Genomic DNA, 21,530 nt, shown 5'->3' on the forward strand with positions numbered 1-21,530 from the left:
TCCACTACCCCCCAACACAGTTTCTAATAATCTGTTTGCTTTCTCCATGCCCCAACCCCAAATCAACCAACTTTGGAGCCCTTAAAGGTAAAGGTAAAGAGACCCCAGAGGACAGGATCACACTTCAAAACGACCTTGACAGATTACAGAACTGGGCCAAAACAAACAAGATGAACTTTAACAGGGAGAAATGTAAAGTATTGCACTTGGGCAAAAAAAAATAAGAGGCACAAATACAAGATGGGGGACACCTGGCTTGAGAGCAGTACATGTGAAAAGGATCTAGGAGTCTTGGTTGACCACAAACTTGACATGAGCCAACAGTGTGATGCGGCAGCTAAAAAAGCCAATGCAATTCTGGGCTGCATCAATAGGAGTATAGCATCTAGATCAAGGGAAGTAATAGTGCCACTGTATTCTGCTCTGGTCAGACCTCACCTGGAGTACTGTGTCCAGTTCTGGGCACCACAGTTCAAGAAGGACACTGACAAACTGGAACGTGTCCAGAGGAGGGCAACCAAAATGGTCAAAGGCCTGGAAACGATGCCTTATGAGGAACGGCTAAGGGAGCTGGGCATGTTTAGCCTGGAGAAGAGGAGGTTAAGGGGTGATATGATAGCCATGTTCAAATATATAAAAGGATGTCACATAGAGGAGGGAGAAAGGTTGTTTTCTGCTGCTCCAGAGAAGCGGACACGGAGCAATGGATCCAAACTACAAGAAAGAAGATTCCACCTAAACATTAGGAAGAACTTCCTGACAGTAAGAGCTGTTTGACAGTGGAATTTGCTGCCAAGGAGTGTGGTGGAGTCTCCTTCTTTGGAGGTCTTTAAGCAGAGGCTTGACAACCATATGTCAGGAGTGCTCTGATGGTGTTTCCTGCTTGGCAGGGGGTTGGACTTGATGGCCCTTGTGGTCTATTCCAACTCTATGATTCTATGACCCCTGACCATTAGTTCCAGTCACGGACGACTCTGGGGTTGCGGTGCTCATCCCGCTTTACTGGCCGAGGGAGCTGGTGTACAGCTTCCGGGTCATGTGGCCAGCATGACTAACCCACTTCTGGCGAACCAGAGCAGTGCATGGAAACGCCGTTTACCTTCCCACCAGAGTGGTACCTATTTATCTACTTGCACTTTGACATGCTTTCGAACTGCTAGGTTGGCAGGAGCAGGGACCGAGAAATGGGAGCTCACCCCGTTGTGAGGATTCGAACTGCCGACCTTCTGGCTGGCAAGCCCTAGGCCCTGTGGTTTAGACCACAGCGCCCTTATCATTCTTTAAGAAAATGAAGCTGGATCTTCTTAAACAACAACAACCCCATGTGTTGCTCTGCCATCCATCCCCACAAATGAAGTCTGAAATGGACCTGCAGCCTATTACTCTCAATAGCAAGCAAGCAAGCAAACAAACAAACAAATTTGTGAGACACTTGTTATTGCCACAGGCAGCTCAAAGCAATTTTACAAAAGAAAGAAAGAAAGAAAGAAAGAAAGAAAGAAAGAAAGAAAGAAAGTCTGCCTTTAGGTGTCTGTCTCAAAATAGTTTCTGTTGCTGTCCGCTGCCACAAGAGTTCTTATAGCAAAGAACTGGAAGGGAAACAAAATACCCACAATAATAGATTGGCAAATCAAACTTACTGAATTAGTTGAATTGGCCTAAATGACGGCAGCTATCAGAGGTCAAACAAATCAAAATTTAATAAAAGAATGGAGTTGCGTGAATGAATATATGAAAAAACATTGCTCCGGTACAGAAATATTGATATGTAAAGAACAGAGTTGGTAAGGGGGAAAGGTTACAAATGCAAGTAAAATCAGAATATTTGTCAAATGCAATATAACAACACAACTGTAAAGAGAAGTTATAGAATTAAGATCATGCAACGATGGAAGGAAGACAGATTTTAACTCACATTTCGAGTTATGTCGAACCAATGGTGGTGGGGGGGTGAGATGGTGGGATGCTTTGTGTTACTAACATGTGTTACTACCTTTCCTTTTTCTGTTATTTTGTTGAGATAAAATCTTCAATTAAAAAAATATAGTTTCTGTTGCTGCTGCCACTGCAGTTGTCGAAAGGGAAGTGGTCTTATTTGGCCAGGCAGGAGAAGACTGACCTGATGTTCTCAGCAGCTAATGATGACTGCTTGGATAGCATCATCTTTTGTGGTTGCCTTCACAAATCTTTGGCTCGGATCTGCTTTTTCCAGTCCACAAGATTTGTTTAGCGGCTTGTGCTGTGTTGCATAGGGCGGCATTTATTCTAATTCCTTTGCTCACACTCACCCCATTAAGCTTCCATTTTCAATCATCAGCTATTGAAGCACTTCACTGCACCACTAAGCAAGTCGCTGTAGTGTTTTATGCTGCAGCCGTGCTGTAGTCTCCTTTATCACTTTGCTGATACTCGGTGGATAAAACTTATCTGCTGCGGAGACTAGTGCTAAGGAAGGCTCCCCGGAATTTTGAAAGAACAAAAGAGAAGGGGAAGAAAGGGATTTTCTCAGTTCAAAGACAACATTGCTCATAGACACATCAGCAAACCTTTAATCCACCATCAGTTAAAGATGGCTTCAGGATTTAGGGACAATGTGTGCTTTGTGTTTGGAATTATAGCTGCACTATGCGACTATGAAAAGGAAGGACCCTCAAATAAAAGAATTGTCTTTTAAATCTTCTAAAGGGGGATCTCTAATAACATCTTTGTAAACCAATCTATATGTTCCAGATTTGTCCCTCCACTCTTTCATCTAACTGATAAAATGCTGAAAATATATGGCCCAGGGCAGATGGACCACCCCAACTGACATCTCCCTTAGGATGTTGAGGACACATTGAGTACAGGATTTTAGCCAGTTGTGAATCTTCCCAATGACTCCCAATATTTAACCAGTTGACTAATCAGAATATCACCCATAACTTTGTTCAAATCAAGATAAATGATGTGCACAGCATTCCCACAATCTATGAAGATAGTAACCTGACTGAAAAAAGTCACTGCACTGAAAGAAATGTGTTTATTCTAATCTAACGTATTCTAATCTATTTTAGTATCCTCCACAGTACAGTGGTACCTCTAGTTAAGAACTTAATTCGTTCTGGAGGTCCGTTCTTAACCTGAAACCGTTCTTAACCTGAGGTACCACTTTAGCTAATGGGGCCTCCCACTGCCACCGTACCACCGCCGCACGATTTCTGTTCTCATCCTGGGGCAAGGTACCGTATTTTTTGCTCTATAAAATGCACCAGGCTACAAGACAAACCTAGTTTTTGGAGGAGGAAAACAAGAAAAAAAAATATTCTGAATCTCAGAAGCCAGGGCAGCAAGAGGGATTGCTGCGCAGTGAAAGCAGCAATCCCTCTTGCTGTTCTGGCTTCTGGGATAGCTGTGCAGCCTGCATTCACTCCATAAGACGCACACACACTTCCCCTTACTTTTTAGGAGGGGAAACGTGAGTCTTATAGAGCAAAAAATACGGCACTTAACCCAAAGTACTACTTCCTGGTTAGCGGAGTCTGTAACCTGAAGTGTCTGTAACCTGAGGTACCACTGTACCAAAGTCAGATTAACCAATTTAAATTTTTGCCCATTTGGCAGGATTTCTCAGTTATGACAGGGAGAAGTTATGAGAGTCAGACCACCTCTCCTAAGGTCTTTCCCCTGCTGGAGTGCTTCAGGTCAACCCTCTTGCCTGAAGGCGGACACTTGTCCTGTGCTCCATGGTTTCCTGCCTAGGGTGCTCCCTCCACTGTTGAACTAATGAGATAGCTTGGGATGCATTTGGTTCCTTCAGCCCAGGAGAAGATGCCCATGAGAGCTCTGACTATGGTTCTACAGGACCCAGTGCTGAGGGATCTGGTTCCATGGGCAGTTCTAGTTCTGGTGCTTCCCTGCCAGTGTGGTGTAGTGGTTCAGAGCAATAGACTCGTAATCTGGGGAACCGGGTTCGCTTCCCCGCTCCTCCACATGCAGCTGCTGGGTGACCTTGGGCTAGTCACACTTCTCTGAAGTCTCTCAGCCTCACTCACCTCACAGAGTGTTTGTTGTGGGGAAAGAAGGGAAAGGAGAATGTTAGCTGCTTTGAGACTCCTTCAGGTAGTGATAAAGCAGGGTATCAAATCCAAACTCTTCTTCATCTTCTAATCACCAGAATCAGCTTCAGTGTTGGGCTCCTTAGTTGCTGAAACTGTAGCATCTGACTCAGGTGGAATCTACACATATATAAAAACAACGCTGTGAAAATGCTAAATTTTTTGTCTGTGAAATATTTATTGAATTTGCCATAGCTCACCATCGCCATCTAGTGTCACATTTGTGTATTGTACTTTAAAAGGTAAAGGGACCCCTGACTGTTAGGCTCAGTCGTGGACGACTCTGGGGTTGTGGCGCTCATCTCGCTTTATTGGCCAAGGGAGCCGGCATACAGCTTCTGGGTCATGTGGCCAGAATGACTAAGCAGCTTCTGGCGAACCAGAGCAGTGCACGGAAACGCCGTTCACCTTCCCGCTGGAGCAGTACCTATTTATTTACTTGCACTTTGATGTGCTTTCAAACTGCTAGGTTGGCAGGAGCAGGGACCGAGCAACGGGAGCTCACCCGTTCGAACCACCGACCTTCTGATTGGCAAGCCCTAGGCTCTGTGGTTTAACCCACAGCGCCACCCGCGTCCCATCATATTGTACTTTACAACACACTTAAAACATTTTATTTGCAGCTGTAAAGCTGAGTCCTCAGTCTCCTGTTACTTACCTCCCATGGCTCTATCTACCTTCTCCAGCTACATAAGCCATCCAGTGTGCTTGTCTTTTTAAGAACTAGGCTGAGGCTGTCAATGGCAATTGTATTACGATGGTGCGCAAGCCCTTATGTAGACTTTTGAAATTGCCCATCCTGTAGCCCAAGATTACCCCCCCCCAAAACATCATACATACATCACAGAAGGAGGTGGTCTACAGCAGGGTGGTGATCTACCGCAGAAATACGTCACAGGAGGCAGTCTACAGCAGAAATCCTGCCTGTCAAGATAACAGATAATGGTCACTGGTTGCATTACCTGGGCAGCCTGGGCGTTCTTTTGTGATGGTTTTTAGTTCCTTTAGTTCCTGAATTCTGGTCACAGGCTCACCCTATTCATAGACAAATGCACCCTTAAGACAGGATTCACAAGCAAAAGGACAATGGGAAGGCTTTCCCCATTTGCCTCCCTTACTGCAGAGGAATATTAGAGGTCATTGGGAGAGTCAAAATGGCTTCAGGATTGCTCTCCCATACTATTTCAGCTGCATGGTTCATATATATTAAATATGTGTGCATTTATGCATATTTATGCTATATTCTTATAGCACTTGTGGATTATTTTTAGCTTTTGCAAAGCTCAAAGAAACCTTAGATATCTTCCATATTCTATGGAAATCCTAACTTAAAAACTCCCACATTAAGTGAATTGAAGCTCTGCTCTCTTTAGGACTTCTGAGGTAGCATCTCAGCACTTGGATGGATTTTTCTGCTCCTCTTAAATCATAGCACTTATGTGCGCTGGGAAATTTAAAAATGAAGCAAATACAGCAAAATGATCAGAACACAGAATGAAAGGGCTTAACATTGCTTAGTCAAGGGATCCAGGACTTCTGATCTATAGCCGCAATGGGAATCAAAACACGGGACCATAATATTAATAAAGCACCTCTGTCATTCTTTTAATGAGAAAAGCTAAGACTCTGCCTTTTTGATCCAGGATGTTTCATCTCTAACAACCCAAATGGTGTCCCTGTGAAAATTATGAAAATGAAGACATATGCAATGTGTGCATTGATTTTTATAGATGCTACGTTTAAATCAAAAGCATAAAAGCACATAGCACAATTTTTTTTTAAAAAAAGGTATATGAAAAACTGGGAAATGCTATCAATAGAAATCCAGATGGGACACAAAGACTAAAGATCAAATGGCAGGTGCATTAAATTTAAAAGGAGGCTGGGATTCCACACACACACACAAACACACACACACACTTACTTACCTCAGAACTTAATGCCCTGTCTATACAACTGATTAAACTGGCCATATGAAATATTAAGCATGAATAAACTGTGCTTTCAGAATCTTCATGGCTGGCCACTGATCACCTCAGTTCCTTTCCCGTAGAAAATTGATTGCAGATCAATACAGGGCCAAAAGGAAATATAAATGAGAATCTCAAACTTATCGCCCTGATTTAGAATAATTGAATAACATTCTGCAGTTCCAGGAGAGGACTGTGGATTGTGCCTGTTAGGTGAAATTTTTTGTAAGGTTCTGCTAGAACAGGGGTCAGCAAACTTACCCAGCCTTGGGCCGGTGTCTCCAGCGCCGATCGCACGACGGGCTGAAGATCAGGGGAGCGCGTGCCCATATGTGTACACACACGCTATTTCCGGCGCACTTCCGGATCAGAGGAGCACCGGAAATAGCTTGTGCGCATGCGCACAGGCCTCCTCTGACCCGGATGTGCACTGGAAATAATGCCTGTGCATGCACAAATAATGCCTGTGCATGCACAAATAATGCTTGCGCATGCACACAAGCTATTTCTGGTGCTCCTCTGACCCAGAGGTAGGCAGCCAGGCAGCACAGTGCTGGTAAAAGCGGGCAGCAGGGGTCGCTGCGGGCCGGATAAACGAGTCCCTTGGGCCTTATCCAGCCCACGGCCCGTAGTTTGGGGACTCCTGTGCTAGAAGGAGACTGCCTGGGGTACAAAATGTGAGTGTTTGCAAGATGGTCCAGAGGCTCCAGCCAGTTTCGATTCTGTCTGAGTTAGGCTAAGCCAGCTGAACTGACGCGAGAGGAACTTGCACCAGCACTAACCCTGAAAAATAGGCATTCTGGGGGGAAGGGAGGGAGAGAGGTGAGAGCAGAGGAGTGGGCTTACTCTGGATCCTTACTCCAGAATTACATGGCCTGACAACCCACATCAGAACAGTGGCGTAGCCTGGTTGGGCCAGGGAGCCATGGCCCCAGGTGCAAATTTATGAGGTGCAACCAGGTGGCTCCACGACAAGCTCTGTCATCGAGGCTGGAGCTGTGAGGAGGCAAGCTTTGCCCAGGCCAGGACTTCAGGGCTGGAGCAATGTCTCCTTCTCCTCATGGTCAGCAAAGGGACACCCAAGCGCACCCCACCCCTGGACCAGCCGAGAGGGAGGAAGGAGGAAAGCATTGCCAGAGTCACATGCATTTCCCAAAGCACCTCACTTCAAAGACAGGAAGGCGAGGCAACATAGCAGCACTCCTGGCTCCGTGTTTCTCTGCTCCCGGGTTGGGGCTGGTTTGCAAGGAGAAATTCCCTTGGTTAGACGCTGGCCAGTGAAGGGACACGGCCCTGGGAGTTTGGAACCCACACTACATCCCTGGGCCAGACAGCCTGTTATTTAAGATTGATAATTCAGGACTTTTTAAAGTTGGAGATCATAGAAAGATAAAGGGACCCCTGACCATTAGGTCCAGTCATGGACGACTCTGGGGTTGCGGCGCTCATCTCGCTTTATTGGCCGAGGGAGCCGGAGTACAGATTCCGGGTCATGTGGCCAACATGGCTAAGTCGCTTCTGGCGAACGAGAGCAGTGTACGGAAACGTAGTTTACCTTCCTGCCGGAGCGCTACCTATTTATCTACTTGCACTTTGACGTGCTTTCAAACTGCTAGGTTGGCAGGAGCAGTGACCGAGCAATGGGAGCTCACCCCGTCGCGGGGGTTTGAACCGATATTTCAGGGAATAAATATGAAGATGTTAGGAGGCTTTTGACACCTTAGCCTCTAACACAAGGGTCAGCAACCTTTTTCAGCCATGGGCTCAGACCTCCATCATCCCTCAGACCATGTGGAGGGTCAGATTATATTTTGAAAAAAAATAATGAACGAATTCCTATGCCCCACAAATAACCCAGAGATGCATTTTAAATAAAAGCACACATTCTGCTCATGTAAAAACACCAGGCAGGCCCCACAAATAACCCAGAGATGTATTTTAAATAAAAGGACACATTCTACTTATGTAAAAACATGCTGATTCCCGGACCGTCCGTGGGCCAGATTGAGAAGGCGATTGGGCCACATCCGGCCCCCGGGCCTTAGGTTGCCTATCCCTGCTCTAACATCTATGACTTCTTCTTCACCTCTGAGACAAGCTCAGAGGCGAGGCTTTTTAAGGAAAGGCTAGCTCCTTAGGAATTCTTAGAAACCTTTGTATCTCGCAGCCACCACCATTGTGTGTATTTTGTATGTATGTTCTGTGCTCTGAAAGCTTGTCATTCTGTAGATACGGTTTGATATTGTGAACTAAATGAGTTTTTATACAAGACCTGTCTCTCTAGCAATTTGATTCATATACAATGTCCACAGAAGTCCCATAGGAAATACCAGTATAGGCTCTTTATGGGCAATCTCACACAGTCTGGTTAACTGAAGCAATTCAGGGTTTGCTTAGTTACCGGGGTGTGAGAACTTATCTATAAGAAGCAAACTGTGGCAGGTCTAATAGTCCCTCTTGTTTCTGGGCAGCCTCATTTTGGCTACAATGTTCTCCACATTCATCAGCTGAGTTTGCTATTAGAAGGAACAATAGTTTCACAGCATGTATGAAAAACCATAGAGGTCTCCCTGAATCCCACATGGGGAAAATGTATAAATAAAATCAGAAGGTGGCACAATTTGCAGAACGGCTAATATAACCCCCTTTGATGATATTGGTCTCAATAATATTCCCTACATTATTAAGTATAACCTATTAGGGACACGGGTGGCGCTGTGGTCTAAACCACTGAGCCTCTTGGGCTTGCTGATGGGAAGGTCGGCAGTTTGAATCCTCACGACGGGTGAGCTCCTGTTGCTCTGCCCCAGCTCCTGCCAACCGAGCAGTTCAAAAGCATGCCAGTGCAAGCAGATAAATAGGTAACACTGCGGCGGGAAGGTAAATGGCGTTTCTGTGTGCTCTGGTACTCGTCATGGTCCTCCATGTGCCAGTAGTGGTGTAGTCATGCTGGTCACATGACCCAGAAAACTGCCTGTGGACAAACGCTGGCTCCCTAGGATTGAGATGTGTGCTGCAACCCCATAGTCACCTTTGACTGGACTTAACCGTCCAGGGGTCCTTTACTTTACTTTTTTTACCTTTAACCTATTCTTTCGAATTTTAATTTAACATTAGCATTGGCCTCCTCTTCTTTGTTTGGTATTTGCATTGATTTAGGGGCATTTGTTAATATTCTCTCGCTTTTGCATTGTCCTCTCTTGCAGATAGCATTGTCATGGGTGGTTATAAAAAGGTGCCACAAATATTTGCGATAGCATCATGCTGACCACATTGCAGAAGTCCTTTTTGGAAATAAGAGGTAATATTGGACAGCATAGCATATAAGGAAATGGGAGCCACCAGTGGTTTCATACACATTCAATTTCATCTGCTACTAAGGATGTTTTCTTTGATCTGAAACAAAGGGCAAAATTTTGAGAAAAGCTGCATTTCCATACTAAATACTATTTAAATGTCATAAACACATCATCATCATCATTTATTATTTATACCCCGCCCTTCTAGCTGGGCTTCCCCAGCCATTCTGGGCAACTTCCAACAAAAGATTAAAATACAGTAATGCATCAAACATTAAAAGCTTCCCTAAACAGGGCTGCCTTCAGATGTCTTCTAAAAGTCTGGTACCAGTTACAGATAGGTAGCCGTGTTGGTCTGCCATAGTCAAAATAAAAAAAATTCCTTCCAGTAGCACCTTAAAGACCAACTAAGTTAGTTCTTGGTATGAGCTTTCGTGTGCATGCTCACTTCTTCAGATACACTGAAACAGAAGTTGCCAGATCCTTCTATATAGAGAGAAGGTGGGGAGGGGTATTACTCAGAAGGGTGGTGGGAATGGGAGATTGGCAGATAGCTGAGATGAGCCTGTTGACGACTCTTAATGACTGCAATAGGTCTTACAGGAAAAGGCAAGGGGTGAGAAGATGAAAAATGGCTAAGTCATGTATAATGAGATAAGAATCCAATGTCTTTGTTCAAACCAGGTCTCTGGTTTGAAGTCTGGTAGTTATTGTTCTCTTTGACATCTGATGGGAGGGTGTTCCACAGGGTGGGCACCACCACCGAGAAGGCCCTCTGCCTGGTTCCCTGTAACTTGGCTTCTCGGAAGGAGTAAACCACCAGAAGGCCCTCGGCGCTGGACCTCAGTGTCCGGGTAGAACGATGGGGGTGGAGATGTTCCTTCAGATATACTGGACCGAGGCCCTTTAGGGCTTTAAAGGTCAGCACCAACACTTTGAATTGTGTTCAGAAACGTACTGAGAGCCAATGTAGTTCTTTCAAGACCGGTGTTATGTGGTCATACGTCATTATGATTTGCTGTCCAAAACTGCAATTGGTTAGAGTAACAAAACTATCGTTTTGAAAGTAACAGGCAAAGGATATACGTAACAGCAATGCAAAGGCACGTATCTATAAAGCATTGAAGAGCCAGGTGAGCTATGATATTGTACAGAAAGGTGAAGCCTAGTTAGCTGAAATGGGTGTGATTACCTTTGCACACCATAACATTAGGCTCAATTCCAAAACAGCACCAGAACAAAAGCACCACTTTGGCTATTGGCTGTCAGAAGCATGGAGATGATGGACAAATGGGAGGTAGTGTGAGTAAAGGAAGTAAGGGAAAGCCTTAGAGCCAGTTGGCTTCCAAAATCCATAGTTAAAGGTAATTCAAAAGCCATTGTCAAGATTCGCATGCCATTGCCCTATTGCAAAAAAAGAAGAAGAATAAAAACAGGAGGGTTGGGTGGAATACATTTTTTTAAATGTTTTATGGTATTGTGACTTGCCATTATTTTTATTGATTAAAGTTTAGTTACCGTATTTTTCGCTCTATAAGACGCACCAGACCACAAGACGCACCTAGTTTTCGGAGGAGGAAAACAAGAAAAAAAATATTCTGAATCTCAGAAGCCAGAACAGCAAGAGGGATACCTGCGCAGCCTGCATTCGCTCCATAAGACACACACACATTTTCCCTTACTTTTTAGGAAGGAAAAAGTGAGGCTTATAGAGCAAAAAATACGGTATTCTTTTTTTCCCTCATTCATTTTTTATTTATCTATTTATTTATCTATTAGTCTTATAAACAAGAATAATGTTATACAAACAAGTATGCCAAGATTCTAATGGAATGTTGCTTTATTTGACGTGTTGTTTATTTTAAAGTTATTGTGACTTTTTTGTATTGGATCAGATTGTTGTTATTAATATCTGACATTTTATTATATTTTTATATGTGTTGGAAGCTGCCCAGAGTGGTTGGGGCAAACCAGCCCGATGGGTGGTGTATAAATAATAAAATTATCATTTATTGTTATTAAGGGAATGCCGGTTTACACTTCCCCCACAGCTCCAGTGGTGCACTACAATTTGGGTTCACCAAGAGAGGACGTAACCATGTGATCCACATATTAAGAGCTTCCATGTTAACCATTTGATGTGGGTTCACTATCAGGAAGCATCAAACTCACGACACATTGGTAATTTATGAATTGGCCTTTTTCTGTTTGATTGCTCAGAACCTTTCCAATTACCGGTCTTGCTAAAGAAAGAGCCTCCGCTTATTTTCTCTTATCATAAAACCAAATAAAGCCATATAGGACAGTTACGCGAGGCCTGCCAGAATAGTTCACAAAAGAGGTCATTTGGGGACATCCTTTTTAAATTCTGTGTAATTGGATAGCCACTTGCTGACGTGTTACAAATCTTTGCTAACTGCAGCAAACAGTAGGAAGGTTGTGTGCATGTGTTATTGTTAAAGGTGCTTCATTTGAGCATTGGTGTGATTCCGATTCATTAGTTCAGAAAGTCTCTGTCCCTCATGCGAACTTCATTAGGCTTTTTTCAGATTTTCACCATTAAAAAGGGAAAAAATGAAATCTCAAACGTGGATGTTGCACTTTGTAACTCTTCACAGCAAGGAGTATATAATTAAACAGGGGATATTCAAAGGCATTGCATGTCATCAGACTTCAAAGAGAGAGAAACATATTTTGCATCATTAGACTCACAGTTGTTTGTCATTTCAAATGCCAGCGAGATAGGAGTGCAGTTTGCATCAGATTATAAACATTTCCCTCATACGTCTAAAGTGCATTATGAAAAACCCAAATGATGTGCATCTCTTTGATTGTTTAGCTTAATACCTGTGAAATCAGAAATAATTTGGGACTAATTGTAGAAGTGAAGAGTTCTGTTTGTCTTCTGGCACAGGAATCACCAGCAGTAAAACTCAATGGTTTTAGAGCAGCCAGTCCATACAGAAGGACAATTTATATAACAGCAAAATTAGTGTGTGAATACTGCCTTATTGTGATGGGATTGTTTGAGGAATCAATGAAAAGGCCCTTGACAATAGATACCAGAGGGACAGAGCAGAGAGTCTTTCCAAAATATCTCAAAACCTCGGCAGATTTCTACAGGAGAAGGCAATTGTAGCTTTCCGTGGTGTGGAAGAGCCTGGGGCCATCAGTGTGTTGCTCATCATCAATCTCCTTCACTGTATAAGTCATTGTGTCATGCTGTGATGTAAATTAATGACTGTATTATCCATGCAAGGCATTTGGAAGCTTCTATGCCTGAAAAGTAAGTCCCACGGAAACCTATGAATGAAACTCATTGAGTGAAACCTCTTAAGTCTCTTATCTGATTCACTGGAATCACTGCCATGCTGGACTCTCAAAATCTAGTTTAACTTTATTTATTCATTTATTGGATTTCTGAGTCACCACATAGCTGGAGATCTAAAGCATAAGATCAAACAGATTAGATGGAACAATTACAGCTATCTTCTTTAATCCACCAGCAAGTTTGGCTGAGCTCTCCTCCGAACATCCAAGAATACTCAATCATGAATATGGATGGGGTCTAAGGACTTGGGTCAGGGAAATGGTAGTTTTTCAAATGAGCTTCCAAGGATGGGGCTGGGCTGACATTGTGGGGACAGACTGCATTCCAGATGCCGTTTCATACATAAGCAAGATATGCATTGGCTGTTAGCGTGGTGCCCTCTGCTAAAGAAACCTTAAATATGGTTTGGAGGACAAGTTCAACTCAAGTATGTGATCAGCATGGTAAACAGAATCCGTGCTGGAGGTCTATGAAGTGTCAGGCTTTCAATGTTGCTTCATGGTGTGCAGACAAATAGGCTGAGTCTTGTGCTCAGTTGTGCTGCCATAAAACTGAAGCGAATCATCTGTCTTCATGATAGCAATTAACGCTGTCTGTTCATGAAGACATGATCTGATGACTGCAGCCATTCCGGGGGGGGGCAGGGGGAGTGCCAGTGTTGGTGTCATGAAATGCTTGATTTCATTTGGTTTTCCTCATGCGACTGGCACCTCAGTCCTATGCATAGAAGGAAGCAAAGGTCAAAAAGCCTCCATTCAAATAAATGTGCATAGAATCACAACCCCAAGGCTCAGGGTAACCAGCTAGTGAAATGTCTAAACTGCATTTGCTCTTAGTAAGAGTGAAGTGTGGTTTGTCGAGAGCCAGTGTGGTGTAGTGTTAAGAGCGGTAGTCTCGTAATCTGGGAAACCGGGTTCGCGTCTCCGCTCCTCCACATGCAGCTGCTGGGTGACCTTGGGCCAGTCACACTTCTTTGAAGTCTCTCAGCCCCACTCACCTCACAGAGTGTTTGTTGTGGGGGAGGAAGGGAAAGGAGAATGTTAGCCGCTTTGAGACTCCTTAAAGGGAGTGAAAGGCGGGATATCAAATCCAAACTCCTCCTCTTCCTCCTCTTCAAATAACCACCTTTTGAAAAATAAAATTCACCCATCTTCCAGAATTTGAAACAGGCTGCAAAGCTGGCATCATCGTTGTCAGGGGTTCAGGGGCAGAGGCACAGGAAAGAGAGGAAATAGAGAGCGAGGGGGAGGAATCAGAAGGAAATATGAGCGAGGACGGAGGCCCGAGATCTCCGAGTCTTTCCAGTGAATCGGAAGACTCGCAGAAAAGAGCGCCCATGGCCAGAGCAAGGGGGGACCCAGGGGGACACCCCAGGAAGGAGGGACCCGAGGGGACTCAGAGAGCAGCAGTTGGAAATCGGGGCCAGCTTCTCCAATAGAGAGCAGTAGGGAGGAAGGGGGCCAGGTATCGGGATCCGGCGGCTCGCCGCAGGAGGGAGAGCATGAGTCAGGACTGGCCACACCTCCGTCGGGGAGCGAGGAAACGGTCAAGAGGAAGGTGGAAGGTTGGGCGCGCGCGCCAAGTTCAAATACACAGGAAGGCGGCACAGTAAGCAGCCCGGAAAGGGAGCCGGGTCCCAAAGCCCGCCGCAAGGAGGAAGAAGGGTCCGGGGGGTCAGCGTCAGAAGAGTCCAGGAAGGAAGAGACCCAGGGGGGCAGAGGGACCCAGCGAAGAAGGGAAAGACGGAAGAGGTGGAGTAAGGCTAGGGTATTAAGTTGGTGTACAGGAGGCGGAGACTCAGACGGAGCTTCGCCGGTCTAGCTTCTAAGACGTAGAGCTGCACGCTGCAGCTTGAAATTGGAAACTGTAACTCAATAAAGACTTTTACAAAGTGAACGCTGGCTAGCGTGGTCCTCTGTGAGCTGGGACCTGAGGGCAGCTCTGACAATCGTGAACAGAATTGACTAGAATTGGCGGCTAAGGGAGCTGGGCATGTTTAGCCTGGAGAAGAGGAGGTTAAGGGCCATGTTCAAATATATACAAGGATGTCATATAGAGGAGGGAGAAAGGTTGTTTTCTGCTGCTCCAGAGAAGCGGACACGGAGCAATGGATCCAAACTACAAGAAAGAAGATTCCACCTAAACATTAGGAAGAACTTCCTGACTGTAAGAGCTGTTCGACAGTGGAATTTGCTGCCAAGGAGTGTGGTGGAGTCTCCTTCTTTGGAGGTCTTTAAGCAGAGGCTTGACAACCATATGTCAGAAGTGCTCTGATGGTGTTTCCTGTTTGGCAGGGGGTTGGACTCGATGGCCCTTGTGGTCTCTTCCAATTCTATGATTCTATGATTCTATTCTATAACTATTAGATGGAGAACTCAAGGAAGGAGATCATATTCATGGGAAGCAATTTGAGCAAAGTGGCTCTTGTGTGCTTAGGATCAATTTAACCTTGTTAACAGAAAACCCCTTTGGTTGCTGGAGTGGTGACATCGACCAGAGCTAGCGATAAGCAAAGGGCCCATGTCTTAAACAACTCCACTGGCTTCCCTTGGAATCACGTTGATGTTTCAGTTGATGGTTGGGAGGCAATTTCAAAATGCACCTCAAAGTTGAATTTAGATGAAGCCCGTTGGCCTTCTTGGGGTGTATGGACTCACCCCACTGTTAAGAACTCACACCCAGATGTTTGACTGCAGGAGAAACCCCTACAATGTAATTCGATTTATTTTCTATTTGGATGAAATGTTGGTAGCAGCTCTAGCCAATGCTGTTTGGAAAATTAAGAGTACCATGGTACCTCTGGTTATGAACTTAACTCGCTCCGGAGGTCTGTTTTTAACCTGAAACCGTTCTTAACCTGAGGTACCACTTTAGCTAATGGGTCCTCCTGCTGCTGCCGCGCTGCCGGCACACAATTTCTGCTCTCATCCTGAGGTAACATTCTTAACCCAAGGTACTACTTCTGGGCTTGCGTAACCCAAAGTGTTTTTATCCCGAGGTGTTTGTAACCCAAGGTACAACTGTATCATAAAGAGGAGGCCACCCAGAGGATGCGCAACAAAAACAACTTTAACATGGTGGGAGTGAAGGAATGGGTTTCCCAAACCCAAAACTGACTGCGCCAAAATCCCTATTTTTCCTTAGCTAAAATCCATTAATTTGAGCTCTGAGTCAATGTATAAACAAAAACCCAGCTGTGCTCAGAGCCCTCTCCTTTATCAGTTTGTGATAGCAGGGATGACCCTGACATCACCAGTAGAACAGAGAAGACACGTCTGTGCCTTATCTTATGTCCTGACCACAAAAGACGCACAGACCTATGTCCAGGAACAACGCCAGAAGCATGTTCTCGGATATGATGACCTCTTTCTCCAAGATAAGAGTAGGAAGAGGATGATCCTTTTATGGTCAGAAGTACAAGAAGGAATTCCCTTTTATGGTTAAGAATACCAAAGCAAGAACATATGTGATGTCAACCTGCGTACATAGGCTGACGTGGTTGGATTCCTGGGGAAGGAGGGAGAGGGTGTCTGGAGGATATATATATACTGCATGAAACTTCTCATTTCTTTGGACTTACTTGCTGTGGACTCACCACGCAAGTGCCTTCTGCTATCCGGAGAGCAGAATAAACTCTTTCTTGGAATCAAAGGTGCAAAGCATGAAATATTACCACTGCCATGATCAAAGCAGAAAACGCCTTCATTTCATTGTTAAACTAGATGAGAAAAGGTGTATGTATGCATATGTATTGCAACTGCTTAGCAAGGCAGTGGTATCAAAGAGGTGAATGAGGAGCACAGCGTTGCCATGAATCTGAATGAACTGGCTCACCTGTTAGGTCATCTCTGGAACACCGTTGAGCCTTTTTTGTATTGTGTTCTTTGTGCAAAGCCTTCTATCTTTGAACACATTGACATTTCTTCTCTGGTCAGACGATGACTCAGAGCACTTAGACATTCCACTTATAATGTGAGCCACCATTTCTGCTACCACAGGGGTCACAGCAAAGAATAGATTGCTGCGAATTTCACCCACTGAAGGTCATTTCATTCAGAAATGGGGAAAGTGGTTGCCAAAGGGTAATCCCATCTCATTTTATCAGTCAGCTGGGTGATGAGTTCAAACAGTGACATTAAAAGGCATTGCCACAGGATGGCTGCAAAACAGCAGTGCTACAGGAATGCCCAGGACACTAGTTTCGTAGGCTCACACTGAAAGAAAACAGGAATAAAACATTGTGAGTTTCCTAGAGTGTTTGCGGCATATTTTCAGAAGATGCCCAATGAACAGAAAGCACCAAAGTGTACAGCTTGCCCCTGTTCCTTTCATTATAAAATAGTTGCTGTTGTGTCAGCTGCGGGTTACATTATGTTACAGTAGCGGGCAACTGTTTTGATTTGTTTGTTTGCTTGCTTGTTTCAAGACAGTAAGAAAAGCACACTTTTTAAACACAAGCCCTTGCGTCCCCCTCCTTTCTTCTGCTGCACCATCTTGATCAAGTTGCCTGAAGGAATCTGGGAAATAGTAATAATACAACAATAATAATTTATTATTTATACCCCACCCCTCTGGCTGGATTTCCCCAGGCACTCTGGGTAGCTCCCAACAGAATATTAAAAACACAATAAAACATCAAGCATTAAAAACTTCCCTAAACAGGTCTGCCTTCTAAAAGTCAGATAGTTGTTTATTTCCTTGACATCAGATGGAAGGGTGTTCCACAGGGAGGGCGCCACTATTGAGAAGGCCCTCTGCCTGGTTCCCTGTAACCTCACTTCTCGCAGATGATAGGCAAATATCTCAAGGGCTGTCACATGGAAGAGGGAACAAGCTTGTTTTCTGCTGCTCTGGAGGGTAGGACTTGAGCCACTGGCTTCAAGTTACAAGAAAGGAGATTCCAACTAAACATCCAGAAAAAACCTTCTGACAGGAAGAGCTCTTTGGCAGTGGAACAGTCACCCTCAGGAGGTTGTGGACTCTGCTTCTTTGGAGGTTTTTAAGCAGAGGCTGAATGGCCATCTAGCATGGATGAACTTGCTGCATTGTAGGGCGTTGGACCAGATCAGGCTTCCTCAAACTCAGCCTTCCAGATGTTTTTTGCCTACAACTCCCATGATCCCTAGCTAGCAGGACCAGTGGTCAGGGATGATGGGAACTGTAGTCCAAAAACATCTGTTGGGCCGAGTTTGAGGAAGCCTGGACTAGATGATCCTTGGAGTCCCTTCTAACTCTACAACTCAATGATTCTATGGGAGGCTTGAGCATCCTTGAGCAGTTCAGTCATGCTTGACCACATGACCTGGAAAACCGTCTGTGGACAAATGCCAGCTCCCTCAGCCTGAAAGCGAGACGCACGCCGCAACCCCATAGTCGCCTTTGAAGGGACTTAACCATCCAGGGGTCCTTTACCTTTTTAATCTTCACACATCTCATCTGCTGTATACCTAGTTTATGGTGGGGATATTTTTGTAAGCATACATCTGTTGATCTCACCCCATACCGATGACATTTGCTTCTTAATTGGGAAACATGTAAAGAGAAATCCCAAGTGTGTGGATAACAACATCATACAATTTAATGAGCATGGGAGATTAGGAATGCAGCAACTTCAGAAAAGAAGCTGGATTCTTAAGATGTTGTGACTGGAGGTACATTTCTGTCAGGGATTTGCACTGCCACTTTTGCTCGCAGCCAGGAATGGATTTTCTGCAAAGAAACACAGAACCAGTTTCATCTGTATCTTCAAACATCCTTTTCAGGCACTCAAAACCAGGAAATCACAAGGGGAGATGGTGCAATGCAACCAGATGCATAAATAAAACCGCGTTGCTTCCTCCATCTTCTCTTTACGACTTCAGGACTAGGAAGGTTACAATACAGAATCTGCAAAATAATTAAAATAATTCCAACGACGGCTTCTGTGCAACATTTGGAGACTTAATGCAGACCTTTATTTAAATCTGTCCAGCAAAAAGGGGATATGTAAGCTTTCTCCGGACCATATTGCACAATTTGTTTATGTCAGGCTGAATGAAGTAATATGGGAAGGAAACACTGTTTAATTGATGGGGAGAAAATATTTATTTTAGAGGTGTGCATTAACCACCTGATTTGATTTGTACCCTGTTTGGTGGTTGAGATAAAAAGTCTGTCTTGGTCCAAGGTATTTCACAAGGTCTGATTCATTTCTCCACCCCTTCATTATTGGGATTAAAACCCAAAAAACAAAACAGCTATAATTTCCCTACCTTTTGATAGAAATAGCTGGATAAATACCAGCTTAGATGCATATCAGTCTAGTAAAATTAGATGCAGACCAGTCCGGAAGCTTTTGTTCAGGGCACCTTTAAAGTCTGCTTCTTGTTGTTTTTTAAGGGAAGACCTACAAGTTTCTTATTTTAGAGTGCAACTGAATGAAATTTGCAAGGACGTTCACCCCTTCTCTAGGCAGTTGGTTTGAAAATGGCAGGCATGAGAAAGATGCTCTTGTAAACTGCCAAATAACAGATAAATAGGTCCAGGGGCTTTTTTGCTAGCTAGTTTTAAAATGGATTTTTGGGGTGAGAAAAACTAAAAGGGATTCTTTTTCTGAGTAAAATCATTCCCTCTGGTTACAAGACTGGCATGTCAGTCACAAAGGAGATCTCTCTCTGCCCCATCCACACTACGGTACTTGCTCTCTCTTTCTCCATCACCTAATCACAACATAATAGTGAGCTTAGAGATATTATCTTTGCTTTCAGCAAACACTCATTTGATGTCTGAGTTGCGTCATACAGATCCTGCTTCACTTCTGACGACCCCTCCGCTCCCAAACCCCTCGGACGCACTTCGCTTCACCTCAGAATTTGGGATTCATCCAAATCGTATGCACACCCCTAATATATCTCTCTTCATTTCACTTTTTGAAAAGTATTTCCTGTTTTGACTGCTCTTTGGTTTAGCTTAGCAGTACATCAACCCAGGACCAGATTAAGACCTTTAGAGGCCTTAAGCATGTAGTTGCGTGTTGAGTCACAGTAGCCCCCCAATAATTCACACTTCACACATCAATTTTTGTTTAAGGTTTTTGGCATAATTTTGGCCACAACTTTATTCAAATACAAAAATGTGAGTGGTTGCTTAGGCATTGGTTATGACTATCTGTCCATGCCCTCAGGGACAGGGCTGGCCTTCCGGACACCAGCGGAAGCCAGCGTGGGAAACAAGTATTGGGTGATAGATGAAGCTGGGACACAGACCCACACCTCTCACCCTCATGTTCCGTTGGGGCTTGCACGGCCCAAGTCCGACTCCGGGGACAAGAACGAAAGAATGGCAAGCCCCTGGATTTCCTTTAACGGAATTCCCATTCGCATCATTTGGAGGGGTAGGCACTTACCCCTCCAAGAACCAATTTAAGCAATGCCTAACCGCCAACCTTACAAGTTGTGACGATTTGCTACGCAGTAGGCAAAAACCAAATGGCACCAGCCAATCAGCCAGATGGCAAAATTCCTACCAGGCCCTCGCACCAAGGCGAACGACCCCATGACAGGCATAGCAAGGTCAAGCAATCCTTCAATACCCCCCTTAAACAAGGGAGGGAGGGCGGGTGATCCGATGCAAAACGGCCAAGAGGCCGTGCCAACGTCTGGCCCTGTATATATAGACTCTGACCCCTCCTCCGAATTGGCAACAATCAAAACACCCCAGTAACCCAGTTTAACCATTTAAATGGTCGGGATTCAACTAAATTTGCCTAGTCACTGGAGGGTGGCCTGTTCCCAACCGCAACACGTGCTCTCTGCTAGGGAGAACACGCTATATAATACCATATTGGCCCGAATATAAGCCACACCCAAATATAAGCCGCACCTTTCAAATTCAGGGGGGGGGGGAGAGAGAGAGAGAGAGAGAGAGAGAGAGAGAGAGAGAGACAATACCCAAATATAAGCTGTTCCCTTAAAATTCTGCAGGCACTCACCCCCACTCTGTTTTACCATATGCTGTTTCAGCAGTGATATCACAAAAGCCAATTTTTGTTAGGTCACAAATTTAAGCCATACTTTAACTTTTCACAGTTGGAATTTGGAGGGGGGGTGAGGCTTATATTCCAGTCAATACAGTATATGGAGGCACCATTATTTTTTAATTCAAAATATAAACAAAATGCCTTATACGTATAACAGAAAATTGCATACAAGAATGTCTATATGAGAATAAATGAAAACTAAAATGCTGGTGAATTTTCATGATGACTTTTTTAAAAAACAACAACAAACAAACAAATACACAAACCAATTTGGAAATGAGGAGAACTGAACTTAATGCTGGAAAAATGGAAAACGGAAAGAAACCCTGTTTGACATATCCACCCATCTCAACTCACAGATAGAGGCCCTTGGGAACCCATATAGCCAGCGCCACACCTATGAGCACCTTTCGCACATCACAATAAGTCATGGTGAATATGCCCATCTCGGCCACATTGTTCTTCCTTGCTATTGCTGGAAGGAAAACAAGCCATGATCCCTGGCTTAGGGTTAACTCCAAACCAGGACTGTGGTTTGTTTTGCTCCCAAGAAACCACCATCGGTAGCCATAATCCCCATTAGAGGCACAGTACTAAGAAGGGTTTATTTCCTCATCTGCATATCTGTGTAAAATATCTTATTCCCCATCCCAACCCCGTCTTAGCAAAGTTTACTGAATCAAAGCAACTGAGCCTACGAGCAAAAACAGAAAATATTACAAAAGCCTTTTATATGCAAAAACCTTTCAGCATGATTGAAGGCTTAAAATAAATTAGGGCTATCTTAGCTTCAAAATGCTGTTTCTTGGGTATTAATAG

At 44.3% G+C, this 21,530-nt stretch overlaps 1 long non-coding RNA gene across 4 annotated transcripts in view; it reads left to right on the forward strand.

Moving 5' to 3' along the window:
• The window catches only part of LOC309525398, a 31,642-nt gene extending 18,473 nt beyond the window's left edge, over window positions 1-13,169 (forward strand). For 3 of the 4 annotated variants that reach the window (XR_014216223.1, XR_014216224.1, XR_014216225.1), the window contains one exon: window positions 9,271-9,488. This is a non-coding gene — a long non-coding RNA (uncharacterized lncRNA). Of the gene's footprint in view, window positions 1-9,270; window positions 9,489-12,277 lie in introns of those variants that run through there. The other variant, XR_014216222.1, reaches the window with a different exon arrangement.
• Window positions 13,170-21,530: the final 8,361 nt, after the last annotated feature.

Source organism: Podarcis vaucheri, assembly GCF_965113315.1.
Source record: "Podarcis vaucheri genome assembly, chromosome: 1".
Classification (NCBI taxonomy): Eukaryota; Metazoa; Chordata; class Lepidosauria; order Squamata; family Lacertidae; genus Podarcis; species Podarcis vaucheri.